This window comes from Giraffa tippelskirchi, chromosome 5, assembly GCF_054371585.1.
Source record: "Giraffa tippelskirchi isolate mGirTip1 chromosome 5, T2T-mGirTip1v1.2.pri, whole genome shotgun sequence".
NCBI lineage: Eukaryota > Metazoa > Chordata > Mammalia > Artiodactyla > Giraffidae > Giraffa > Giraffa tippelskirchi.
The window spans coordinates 99,575,756-99,588,979 of NC_137279.1; the positions used below are offsets into that span (position 1 = coordinate 99,575,756).

Genomic DNA, 13,224 nt, shown 5'->3' on the forward strand with positions numbered 1-13,224 from the left:
GGATCTCCTTGCAGTCCAATAGACTCTCAAGAGTCTTCTCCAACACCACAGTTCAAAAGCATCAATTCTTCAGTGCTCAGCTTTCTTTATAGTCCAACTCTCAAATTCATACATGACTACTGGAAAAACCATAACTTTGACTAGATGGAGCTTTGTTGGCAAAATAATGTCTCTGTTTTTTAATATGCTGTCTAGGTTGGTCATAGCTTTTCTTCCAAGGAGCAAGCATCTTTTAATTTCATGGCTGCAGTCACCATCTGCAGTGACTTTGGAGCCCAAAAAATTAAAGTCTCTTATTGTTTCCATTATTTCCCTATCTATCTGCCATGAATTGATGGGACCGGATGCCATGATCTTAGTTTTCTGAATGTTGAGTTTTAAGCAAACTTTTTCACTCTCCTCTTTCACTTTCATCAAGAGGTTCTTTAGTTCTTTTTTGCTTTCTGCCATAAGAGTGGTGTAATCTGCATATCTGATGTTATTGATATTTCTCCCAGGAATCTTGATTCCAACTTCTGCTTCATTCAGCCCAGCATTTCACATGATGTACTCTGCATAAAAGTTAAATAATCTGAGTGACAATATACAGCCTTGACATACTTGTTTCCCAATTTGGAACCAGTTCATTGCTCCATGTCCCATTCTAACAGTTGCTTCTTGACCTGCATACAGATTTCTCAGGAGACAGGTCAGGTGGCCTGGTATGCCCATCTCTTGAAGAATTTTCCAGTTTGTTTTGGTCCACTCAGTCAAAGGTTTTGGCATAGTCAATAAAGGAGAAGTAGATGTTTTTCTCGGAGAAGGCAATGGCACCCCACTCCAGTACTCTTGCCTGGAAAATCCCATGGACGGAGGAGCCTGGTAGGCTACAGTCCATGGGGTCGCTAAGAGTCAGACGACTGAGCGACTTCACTTTCACTTTTCCCTTTCATGCACTGGAGAAAGTAACAGCAACCCACTCCAGTATGCTTGCCTGGAGAATCCCAGGGACGGCAGAACCTGGTGGGCTGCCGTCTATAGGGTCGCACAGAATCGGACATGACTGAAGCGACTTAGCAACAGCAGTAGCAGCAGCAGCAGATGTTTTTCTGGAACTCTCTTGCTTTTTCAATGATCCAACAGATGTTGGCAATTTGATCTCTGGTTCCTCTGTCTTTTCTAAATCCAGCTTGAACATCTGGGAGTTCACAGTTCACGTACTGTTGAAGCTTGGCTTGGAGAATTTGAGCATTACTTTGCTAGTGTGTGAGATGAGTGCAATTGTGCTGTAGTTTGAGCATTCTTTGGCATTGCCTTTCTTTGGTACTGGAATGAAAACAGAGCTTTTCCAGTCCTGTGGCCACTGCTGAGTTTTCCAAATTTGCTGCCATATTGAGTGCAGCACTTTCACAGCATTATCTTTTAGGATGTGAAATATCTCAACTGGAATACCATCACCTCTGCTAGCTTTGTTCATAGTGATGCTTCCTAAGGTCCACTTGACCTCGCATTCCAGGATGTCTGGCTCTAGGTGAGTGATTACACCATCGTGATTATCTGGGTGATGAAGATCTTTTTTGTACAGTTCTTCTGTGTATTCTTGCCACCTTTTCTTAATATCTTCTGCTTCTGTTAGGTCCATACCATTTCTGTCCTTTATTGTGCCCATTTTTGCATGAAATGTTCCCTTGGTATCTCTAATTTTCTTGAAGAGATCGATAGTCTTTCCCATTCTATTGATTTCCTCTATTTCTTTGCACTGATCACACTATGCATTGTAAACACTATGTGATAGAGCAATTGCTCTTCCAGGACTTGTCGCTATAGAAGACCTTGTACGAGGGGCCAACGATGTGTGTACAAGGATGACTACAGCATTATTTGTAACCATGAAAGCATATGGAAAGGGTTAAATAAATAGTATTAACAGTACGTGCAAAAAAAAAAAAAAAGACAATAGTGACTCCCCCGTTAAAAGCAATTCAGAAAGTAATTATGATATCTCAGGAATTTCCAGGGGACCTATTTTCCAGGTGAGCTCTTCTATCCAGCTCGGTGATGGCCTTCCGATCCCGCCTTATGTCCCTGTGTGGTGGACAGGAAACAGGAGACAAGAAGGTAGGAGTGAAGGGCCATTTTCCGCCTTTACAGTAGAGGATGGGCAGAGAAGAAAGAACCAAAAGACTTTCAAGTTATAGAAGACAGTGAGCGGAAAGCGTCTCTGGGTGGGCTCGAACCACCAACCTTTCGGTTAACAGCCGAACGCGCTAACCGATTGCGCCACAGAGACTAACGAATGACACAGCTCTCTCAAAGCCGTAGAGAAGAAACAGCGCTTCCAAGCCAGGCGGAGCCACACGCCTTTCCATCGACAGCGACACCGGCTCAAACCTTCCAACAACCGGAGAACTGACTTCGACGCAGCGCGTTGGTTCTCGTAGGGAAGCCGGGAGGCGGGCGATTCCGAAGCCAGAAGGGCAGCGGTTCGTCCCCGCCGCGCTTGCCTCCACACCCGCCGCAGATGCAGTGCCCCCAGGACGCCCCGGGACTGAGCCGAGGGGGGCCCGAGGGAAGCTGAACCCCCGGTGGGCCCTGTGACGGCTCCCCAATTGCTTCGCTGGCGCTGCCCTCCCTCCGCTGGTCCGCGGTCGGTGGGGCAGGAGCCGGAACCAGGGGGTGCGCAGGGTCGGTCCAAACGCGACGAGCCGGGAAAGAAGCCGGCGATGTGGGGACAAGGTGGGACCAGACTTCCCAGGCGGTCTGTGCAGAGGCACGTGCCTGACTTGGGGAGGCAAGAATTAGTTTCTGTTTTGATTTAGTCACCGTGTATCAAAGTTGAGAGGAAGGGACTGAATAACAGAGCGGAGATGAAGGAAAGTCTATGAATATCTGTTGTCATCCAGCAACAGCGCAGTGACTGGAATGAATTTCAGTTCAGTTCAGTCGCTCAAGTCGTGTCCGACTCTTTGCGACCGCAAGAACCGCAGCACGCCAGGCCGCATTGTAACAGCAAGGACCGCGACGGCAGCAGGAGCCGTGGCGCGCCGTGATCGTATAGTGGTTAGTACTCTGCGTTGTGGCCGCAGCAACCTCGGTTCGAATCCGAGTCACGGCACTCTTATCTGTCACTCCTGACGGCTACTCCCTTTTTACTTCGCCTGGAAACTTGCATCATTGTAACCCCACAGAGCACTCATCTCAACGTTCTCATCCCTGGTCTGAGCAGAAGGAAACTGAAGGCGGTGGTTTCTCCTCTGTGCTGCTGTGATATAGGGAAGCCCAGCAAGGAGCCTCCTGTGCTGTAATTGGTGGAACGCCTAGTTTCTTTGTGACTCAAGATGGGCAGGATAAAGACCCGATAAAAATTGTATCAGATAAACGACTCCTCCTCCCTAGACTTGTTTTGCCGGTTTCGTCTGGGCTCTTGGGAATCTCTGCTCCGAGGACTTTTTCAATCCTTGGCCATTTTTCCCTTCCCAGTCATCGTACTAACCTCTCTAGTGCCCTTCGTTTTACATCCTCAAGGATCTTAAATGCCTGTCGGCAGCCACACTCACTAGACAAATGGTATCCATCAGGACTGGACTACTAGAGAAACTTAATAATCACCGCTTATAAATGATGAAGAACGGTGACTACAGCACCCTCTGCTCTGACAACCAACTAGTGGAAATAGCGAACATGTGATTCTTCCGCCTGACCACGGCTTTGCTGGCAACAGACAGGAAAGTTATACTGAGAGCAGGACCCAAAGCGGGGAGTTTGGGTCAATCACAAATGGAGATCAGACTTGAAGATTCCCTGAGTAAAGGAAACTGTTTAGTTGTGCAAGCCAAAGCTCCTTTAGCTTATTTTGCAAAATGAGCGAAACTTACCTTGGGCCATTCTTGTTTATGCCTCTGAAAACCAAAAACAAAACAAAACTGATGGCTCAAATTGATAGGAAGTAACCACTTTTCACCAAGTCCCTATCACGAGGAAGACTCTAATTTATTGATACAACCAATCATCGGTGAAGAATAAACAGCCACTACCTCCTCACTGTATAAGCTGCTTTATAACAGTACACCTCTGAGCCTCCTTGCATAATTTGTTGGAACACTCCCTCTTCCTAAACTGTCTTTTTGGGCACCGTCAACCTTTACTAATTGCTGTTTTGGTGACCTGGTGGTTTTACTTCTGCTGTATATGGACTTTGACAGTGCCTCAACATTTTCATCTATCAGACTGGGCCAACAAGGGAACTAACTCCCAGCCCTACTGTTATTTTCCCCTTTGCCTGGATTTAGTGACTACTCAATCAGCAATGAGGAATCATTAAAATCGTTGTCATTGTCCTCTGATTTATTTGTTAACGATTACTGTCCAGACTCCTTTCATTTGTATATTTGCCTCTTCTAAAATGTCATGGAAATGGGATCATAGTGCAAATACTGTTTTTTTCCCCACACCTCTTTATCTGCATAGTCTCTCTGACTTTATCCATTGTTGAGTAAAACAGATGGCATCTCGTTTTCATTGTTGAGATGTATTCCATGGCAGTAACAGCACAGTCTGTTTACCATTCACTCGATAGAGAGCATTTGAGCTGTTTCCAGTATTGGCTATTGTGAATGAAGCTGCTCTGAACATTCTCTTCACAAGAGATTTTGTAGACATAGGTTTTCATTTCTCTTGGGAAAAAAACCTAAGTGAAGAATTGCTGGTCAAAGAGTAGTATATACTCAATTTCATGAAACATTAAAGCTTTTTCCAGAGCAGTTGTACCATTTTATATTACCCACAACAGTATGAATGAGAGTTGTGGTTATTCCACTTCTTTGCAATATTGTTGGTGTTTCTTCTTATAATTTTAGCCATGCTACTAAAAGAGTAGTGGTATCTCAATGTGTTTTAATGTCCTTTTCTCTGACAGCTACAAATAACGAGCACTCCTTGTACCCTTTGTTGGCCATGTGCATATCTTCTGAAGTACCTGTTCATATATTTTACCCATCTGGAAAAAAAAAAAAGTCGTTTGTTCTTTTAAAAAAAATTATTACTGGGTAGGAGAAGGACATACATTATAATCATGGGGAGGTGGGGTTGTCAGCTATGTTTTGTGAATATTTTCTTCCTGTCTGTAGCTTGCTTTTCCACTTCAGTGGCATCTTTGGCTGAGAAGACATGGTTAACATTGAGGATGTCTAATGTATCATTTGTCTTTGTTTTATATTCTTTGTGTCCTGGTTAATAAATCTTTGCCTACCAGCAAATCACAAAGTATCCTCAAAATGCCTTCTCACTTTTATGTCTTGGTCTATGATGCACCTCAGACTAATCCTCGTCTGTGAGATAGAAATAAACTGCCCCGCCCCCAATATTGACTCTATTTCCTTTCCCCATTGAACTGCTTTTCTTGAAAATTCACTCACTTACTGAGCTATGGGTCAGTTTCAAGTCTGTCAACTCAGTCCGCTTTGTATTTCTGTACTTTGACGCCACTTGCACTCTGTTGGTCTATAGGGGGTCATGGTAACTCTTCTAGTCAGGTAGAGTGACAAGTTTTCCTGTTCCGTTCATTTCCACACCAAATGATACATTTTGCAACATAACTCGTGGAACCATCACCCCGGCCAAGATATGTCATAACTTCCCCCTCTGCTTTCCCTTTGGGACACAGGCCCTCCCTCACATGTACTGGCTGCCCCATTGCGGCCAAAGATCCTCTATTGCACCCTCTTTGGAGAACAAATTCCCGCTTACCTGCAGCGCTGAAGAACCTGCAGGAAAGACCTACGAGTCTCAAAGCACTCTGCATTTCCAGATGATGGGGCAGGGTAGGTTGAAGGGTGGTGGTGGTGAAGGCAGGTGAGGAGGCAGCGGAAGTTAGCTCAGTTTTTAGTCCTTTGATCAAGAGGAAATTGTGTTAGTATACTGTAATGATGTTTTTCTTTCTGGCTTACTTCACTCTCTATAATAGGCTCCAGTTTCATCCACCTCATTCGAACTGATTCGAATGCATTCTTTTTAATGGCTGAGTAATATTCCGTTGTGTATACGTACCACAGCTTCCTTATCCATTCATCTATATATATGATATTTAGTCAATCGGTAAAGATAACCCTGTATGCAAGACATCAAAAGAGACACAGATAAATAGAACAGTATTATGGACTCTATGGGAGAGGGCGAGGGCGGGATGATATGGGAGAATGGCATGGAAGCATGTAAATTATCATATGTGAAACAAATCGCCAGTCCAGGTTCAATGCATAATACAGGGTGCTCGGGGCTGGTGCACCGGGATGACCCAGAGGGATGGGATGGAGACGGAGGTGGAAGGAGGGTTCTGGAAGGGGAAAACATGTACACCCATGGTGGATTCATGTCAATGTATAGCAAAACAAATACAATATTGTAAAGTTAAAAAATAGAAAATAAACTAATTAAAAAAAAAAAAAAAGAGGAAATTGTGCCTAGGGAAGTTCAAATACTACCAAGTGGGAAGACTGGGGATTGCCTACTCACTGGTACCCAGGCCATCCTTGTCTGCTTTGTCTACTTGGGTAGACTAGACAAGGGGACTCCATTCCCCTTCACCAGCCAGGCGGATGTTCCAGAGGAGGTGGACTTCAATGGTAACTCTAGATCCTGAAACCTCATAGGATTTTTCTTCATTTTTCCTTTGATCTCTCTTCCGCCTACCCAAAACGAAAGGATTCACAGCCTTTCTTTCTCAATCAGGACACTTTTGGGGTCCCTTGGGGACAGGACTGGAGTGGGCATCTGGTTTCCACTAAGTGTCCCTTCTGGTTTGGGTGTCTCAGGAGCTCAGGCTGACCCAGTATGAACTCCCAATGGGTGGGACCCCTGGGAGACCAGAGGCTGCAAAGCAGGGGGCTGGAGGTGTGGCCCCACATGTTGGACACCACATTTAAACCCTATTCATCCCTGTGCACCTCCTCCTCAGGGAAGCCTAGGGCGGCCCAAATAGAGTAGCCCCAAAGCTTCTCTGCAGGCTGAATTCAAAGAGACCTGAAATTCCAGATGGGGGAAAGAGGATCCTCAATGAGCAGACCCGACATCTGGCTGCCCTTGGTGGGCAGGCTCAAAGAGGTTGATTTCAAGGATGGAGACATAGTAAAGGCTTCATGGCAGAAAACCCTGCGCTCTCGAGATGAAAATCTTCAATCCTAATGTCTAGATGAGCAGGGGGCCGAGTTGAATCCACCCCTGCATGCTGAGCAGGAGAGTCATCTGCCCAAATTCAGAGGCCAGGAACGAGAGAGACTGGGCACATTGCTGGTTCTCTATCATGAGCAATTGGGCTCCCACCCTCACTCCCTGCACACTCTGTGACACTAGGCCCTATGTGGGGACATCTTTTACTTTTGACTGGGGGAGGGGGGATGGCGAGTTTCCCCCTGGCATCTAGTTGGAGGAAGGGTGAGAGGGGAGGTCACTAAATATGCTTCCGTCCTCAGGCAGAGTCCTATCCCATGACTGCAGAAGTTGAGAAACCCTGGTGTAGATCAATGTTCATAAACTAGAGAGATGAGAAAACACCAATACCTGAGTACTTGGATGAGGGGCCTGAGGAAAACTGTGGCGGCAGAGAGAACTCCAAGATTTTTGACCTGTGTATAGAGAAGGATGCAGCTGGCATGGACTAAGGTGGGAAAACTGTAGGTGCAGCAGGTTGTAGGGGGAGCTCATCCTCCGGGATTCTTCCCAGCAAGAGTACTGGAGTGGGTTGTCACCTCTTTCTCCAGGCAGTCTTCCTGGCCCAGGAATACAAACCCATGTCTCCTGTGTCTTCTACACTGCAGGCAAATTCTTTACCCACTGAGACGTCGGGGGACCCTATAGTGGGGAAGATCTGTTTTCAAATGGCACTCGGGTCCTCCAGCCCATTGCACGGAAGAGCCAAGCAACTGACACCACGTGGTGGCAAAGGAAAGTGCCCCTTTTACTGCAGGGTTCTGAGCACGGAGAACTGGCAGCTGATGCTCAAAAGACCCGAAATCATGGATGGCTTTCAGGCAAGTGTAAATAGAGACAGTGTGGAGGACAGGGTCCCAGGGTGTCTGATCAGCTCCCTACAGTCCTCTGACTGGTTGATGGTGAGGTAACAAGGTGGAGTTTCTGGAATCAACATCATCATTCTGACCCTCTAACCTCTAATGGGTCCACGTGCTTGTGGTCAGCGGTGTCCATCTGGGTTCTGTGAAAACAACCTCGGAATATGCGTCGAACATTGTTACCTATGTCCTAAAGGGAGGAACTACAAGTCCTCTGATGCTGCTACATGACTCGTTTATTGTGAAAATTGTTAGCAGTCCTCCTACCCGACTGCTGCTCTTTGTCTCTGCATGTTCTCATTCCTCTAATCACTAACTCTTGAGCCAGACTTTTGGCAACTCGGGGATGGCTCAGGAGACAGAAGTTTTTCTCCATGCCGAACCGGGGAACGCTGAGGTATGGGTTAACCGAGAAAGCCCATTCAGGGATTGCTCGACTTTGGATCCAGAATCCAGTTCTCAGTCTTGGAGCCAGACTCCCAAGAGCTTTCCATTCAAGCTCTCTCCGTTGCTGCATCCGCCCGAATCCTTCTGGACGGTAGAGATGCGGGGTCTCCGTGAGCCGTCCCTTCTCATCCCGGGCACAACGCCTCCCGCCTCCTCCGGGCCCCTGGCCCCCGCTCCAGCTCCCCGAGCCCCAGCGACCTTCTAGTCTATTCACTCCCGGGCACCTCGCTAAGGCGGATCACCAGTCCGGTTCTGAGGTGCGGCCGGAATGAGGCAACTTGCTCCTGACTTGGGGACCAGGCGGGACTCGGGGGCGCTGGCTGCCTCGCCTGCAGGTGCCTTTTCTGGGGGAAGAAGGGAAGGGATGGCCTTAGGAAAGGATTTCTCGAAGTGACGGAGAAGGCTCAAGACCTCCCCGGGGGAGAAAGAGAAACGGCCATTCTAGTCAGAGGCAAGAAGTAGAAGCGTCAGACCGTAACTCCCTGGTGGTCTAGTGGCTAGGATTCGGCGCTTTCACCGCCGCGGCCCGGGTTCGATTCCCGGTCAGGGAAGTCTTTTGTGCAGCGTTTTCATCCCCTGAGTCACCGTGTCGAGGAAAGCTACAGTCGCCGACTCTCTGACCAGAGGAAAGCAGCTTGTAAAGTATGCGGGTGGAGTACGTAGAGGAGACGCTGCGGGGTCGAAGGGTCGGGCGGAGCGGGCAGTCGGCGCCGTTCCTAGACCAGCTTTGCGGAGCGCGGGTTGGAAGAACAGCGAGGGCCGGGGGGAGGGCAGGGTGTTGACCGTGAGTGTCGGTGGAGGGATGGGAGGCTGCACCGTGTCTGCGGGCTGTGGGCTCACACTTAACCGGGCACCGGAGAGACTGTGGTTACGAAGGTAGCTTTTCCCAGGATGAGGCTCGTCTATTGCACTCGGGACCTGCAGATGCCGGGATCTCCGCTACTGCGAATCGCGTTCGTGCTCTCCGCCGATATCCCGCGGCTCATGACAGGCCACATCTCTTCCGTGGTGCCTCGCTGTGCTCCGCTCCCCAGATCCAGAGCGGGAGGCGCACCCCCAGCCAGCGCGCCACTGCTTGGAAATAGGGTCTGCACCCCCATCTGCCGGCTTTCCTGTTTCGTGACCAAAGCGTCTGGATGTGTCCTGCGTCTTGAGGCACGCCTCCTGTCTGTCCACAAGTGCCAGACGTGCCTTCTCCTGCAGCCTGCAGCCGGCCACGCGCGTGTGGGTGCGTGCGCGCGCCCGGCCCCCACCCGCCGGGCTCCGCGCTGGTCCGGGCGGTCCCTGCAGGCTGGCCCGGCGGGCATCTGCTGGGGAAAGGCCGCGCGGCCCGGGTGCCGGGAAAGCGTGGGAGCGTCTCCCGGAAGCCTCGCGCTCCACAGTCCCTTCGGGGCCAGGTCAGAAGGAGGCACCTCTTCCAGGAATGCGGAGGTCCGAGGCCTGCCTCCGCCCCCCAGGAGGCTCCCGGGGCCGGCGCGCCGTATCCCTGGCCCGGCCTAGCCGACTTCCCACCCGGCTAGCCCGTCCCCCTTCTCCTCTTCCACCCCAGCCGTGTTCCTGCCGAAAGTCAGCGCTCCCTCCACGCGCCCCTCGCCCGTCGGCCGCCCAACCCCCAGATATCACCTAGCCGCCTCTCCGGTGCCTGCGGAGGGAGTTGGATCTCTATTTTCCTACGGCGGGAGGAGAGAGAACGTGCGGACGCAGGCGGCAACCCGTTCCCTTGCCGGTTCTCTGGGCTCTGCCCATCGAGGGGCCTAGCTCAGGACCCTGGGTCTCCCGCCGCCCAGGGAGCCGGCCAAGCTGGGGCCTCTCTCACCGCTCCTCAAGAAAGAGCAGGAATGTCCTGCGGGGTCCAGAAGAGGCACCCGGGAAATCATCCAGCACAAGCCGGGACACTGCGCAATGGACCCCTTCGGAGCAACGCTTCCGTCGGCGCGTCCTTCCCTCCGAGGGCTTCGGGCAGACAAGAAATCGCCTAGGACGACGAGTTCTCCGCTGTCTTGACTGAGACCAGAGGAAAGGAGGGTATCTTCCAGGAGCGCAGCAGCACTGAAGCCTGTGGTCGCAGAGAGGCTTCTGGAGCCAGAGCGCCCTCTCTTCACCAGAGCTATCCAGGGGCTGTAGAAATCTCACCCGGCTGAGTCCGCCTCCTCCCCTGCCCCTCCTCCTACACCTTCCCCCATCTCCTACCCCCTCCTCCCGTCTTCGTTTTCTTTCTTGGTGGTCTTCGAGTGCCTCGGAACCTCTCACCTCCGCCACAGATTGCTTTTTTCTGGTAGTTCTGACCTTCGAATAAGGAAATGTATGTAAGCGTGCAACGAGTGTTCAACAATGGTGACCGCCCCCCCCCCTTTTCTGGAATCAGAAACATCTGAATTATCAGGATTGTCTCGTTTGTAACAATTGCATTTTCATTGTCGGAATGTACTGGTGTACATTTAAGCCTTACATGTTGAGTAATAAATCGGTTCTGCTATTTTATTAACAATAATGATGTGCGGAAGAAGATTCTTACACATACATCCTTGGCATTTCTGTAGGATAGAGACTGTTCTTTTATTTATCAGGTAGAAGGGTAGAAACTGGCCAGCGAGGTGGTGACTGGGAGGCACGCCAAATGCTGCTCGGTCACAGCCCTGGGACTCTGAAAAGTCCCAGTTCCCACGACTCCTTAAGTATCTTCTGCTCAGGGCTGCCTTCGGATTATAGTCCCTTTTCTTACTCCTGGTGGGTAGAACCACGACGTAACTGGACTCGGCGCGTGGAGTAGGCAAAACCAAGCAGTGAAAAGTCTGGGGTGAAAAACTAACACGAGCACGATGCATTGGCCGGGAATCGAACCCGGGTCTCCCGCGTGGGAGGCGAGAATTCTACCACTGAACCACCAATGCCCCGCTCCTTTGACTTTCTGACGGCTCTCCGGAAAAAATCTCCAAAGCGACTGCGACACCCTCGGCGGGGAAACAAAAGAGATTCCGAAACAGGCTTACACCGCTGTGCTTGGAAGACAGAGTTCACAGACCGACAGGCACTCGAAGCAAAGGCTTGCCAAGAAGGGCTACAATCAGGCAACAGCGTAAAGTGGGAACATTCAAATGAAAAGGTCAAAATATCGGCGTTATCAGCTCACACCACAACTCTGGAAAAGGCTCTTTATGACCATACCACAGACCCCTGCAGAAGAAACATCGGAAATCCATCCAGATCCCTTGTTTATGACCCCACACCTTCAACTGTCAACCTCAGACTCTTACCTTAGAGGGTATGAGAAAATTATCCAACTTGCTAGGTTAGGCAAGTGAAATTCTAATCCAGGTATGAAATAAGAAACAGAGGCAGAATCAGACTGTAATTAGAGGACGGAAAGGGCCAGAATCTAAATAGAGATGATGAAGAAATACACCATTTTCCGGTGTAAAATAGTGAGGCAGTCTTGTAAGCATGACAACAATAGTATGTGTCAGCTTTCTAAGGTGTTCAAAGGATTTCGATGGATAGGTGATATGTCATAATTATTTGAAGATTAATTAATACTGTTTGCAACCAATGTTTGATCAAATGGAAGAATCTAATCTCCTAAACTGGACTCTGTGTTGTGCTGAGTTTTCGCATTTGTGACTCTGAGATGCACACGGGGCTTACGTAGGTTTTGGTGTTTTGGTTGTGTAAGGAACAGACTCAATTCTAGAAAAGTATCGATGGGCGAAATGTTAACATATTGGTCCTCTGATGAGACTGAAGTACAGAATGATGTCTTTCCCTAGTTTTCCCTGAGGTATTTACACTGAAGAAAGGAACCGGGGGTGGGGACTCCCCCACATGTTGGGACTTAGGAATCATTATGACTTTTTGAAAGACAGGAGCTGCCGATATGCAGTTATACCAGATCTACATGTATTCCCACACCTCTTTCTAAACTGCAAACCTGCGCTTTCAACTCACAGCTCCTAATTCACAAGCCAATGCCTCCTATACGTCTGAGGGTCACAACGTCACCATCGAGTTCCCTTTCAGCATCACATACCACCCTCTGCTTCAGCTCTGTGTAATCAGACCCAGGCACAGCATCTTCCTAACAGTAGTGTGCCCTGTCTCTGGAGTGTTTCCGTCAATCACCAGTACACACCCAAATCCGTTCCTACCCTTACCTGCTGTGTTTACCCTCACCACCAGCCACCCTGTTGTCCAAACCAGATCTTGTTAGCCTCTTTGTATATACTCTCATCCTCCTGGCACAGAAGTTTATGTCCAGTATAACCAACAGAGAACGCCTAACTTCAGCGCGAACACCACTGGCTTACTGCCATTCTTTGTGTGCTCTCTTCACCTATCAACTCTTACATCCATTGACACAACCAGATTAAAAAAAATCAGCGTCGCTACAGCCAGTCTCTTTGGCCTTAATCACAATTCCGAAGAGCCGTGGAAGGAAAGAAGCTCAGTTGTCACCCAGATCTACTGCAATAACTCAGGCACGTCTCCCAGCATCCAGCTCCCGAACTGCTCTTGGGTCCTGAGTGCCTTTTTAGGGAAAGACCTAGTGAGTGTCTCAAGATTGGGAGAAGATTTGGGAGGCACCAAGCCATGAGAGGGCAAAGAGAACGAACGCGTTCTCACTGAGGAAATGAAGCGCGATGTTTTCATTTGAATCAGGACTCTGCGGTGTTGCCCGACTACAGCCTCCTATGCAAACCTTTGCTCGTTTTTTTTTTTTCCCTTCAGTTTTTCTCTGCCT

General features: G+C 49.3%; 4 non-coding genes across 4 annotated transcripts; 2 read left to right on the top strand and 2 right to left on the bottom strand.

Annotated features, from left to right (window-relative positions):
• Window positions 1-2,195: 2,195 nt before the first annotated feature.
• Window positions 2,196-2,269, bottom strand: TRNAN-GUU (transfer RNA asparagine (anticodon GUU)). Its single transcript has one exon. It is a non-coding gene; the product is annotated as a tRNA-Asn (tRNA).
• Window positions 2,270-3,022: 753 nt separating this feature from the next.
• Window positions 3,023-3,094, top strand: TRNAH-GUG (transfer RNA histidin (anticodon GUG)). The gene has a single exon. It is a non-coding gene; the product is annotated as a tRNA-His (tRNA).
• A 5,874-nt stretch (window positions 3,095-8,968) lies between these two features.
• On the top strand, window positions 8,969-9,040 carry TRNAE-UUC (transfer RNA glutamic acid (anticodon UUC)). The gene has a single exon. It is a non-coding gene; the product is annotated as a tRNA-Glu (tRNA).
• Window positions 9,041-11,309: 2,269 nt separating this feature from the next.
• TRNAG-CCC (transfer RNA glycine (anticodon CCC)) lies at window positions 11,310-11,380 on the bottom strand. The gene has a single exon. It is a non-coding gene; the product is annotated as a tRNA-Gly (tRNA).
• Between the last annotated feature and the right edge of the window lie 1,844 nt (window positions 11,381-13,224).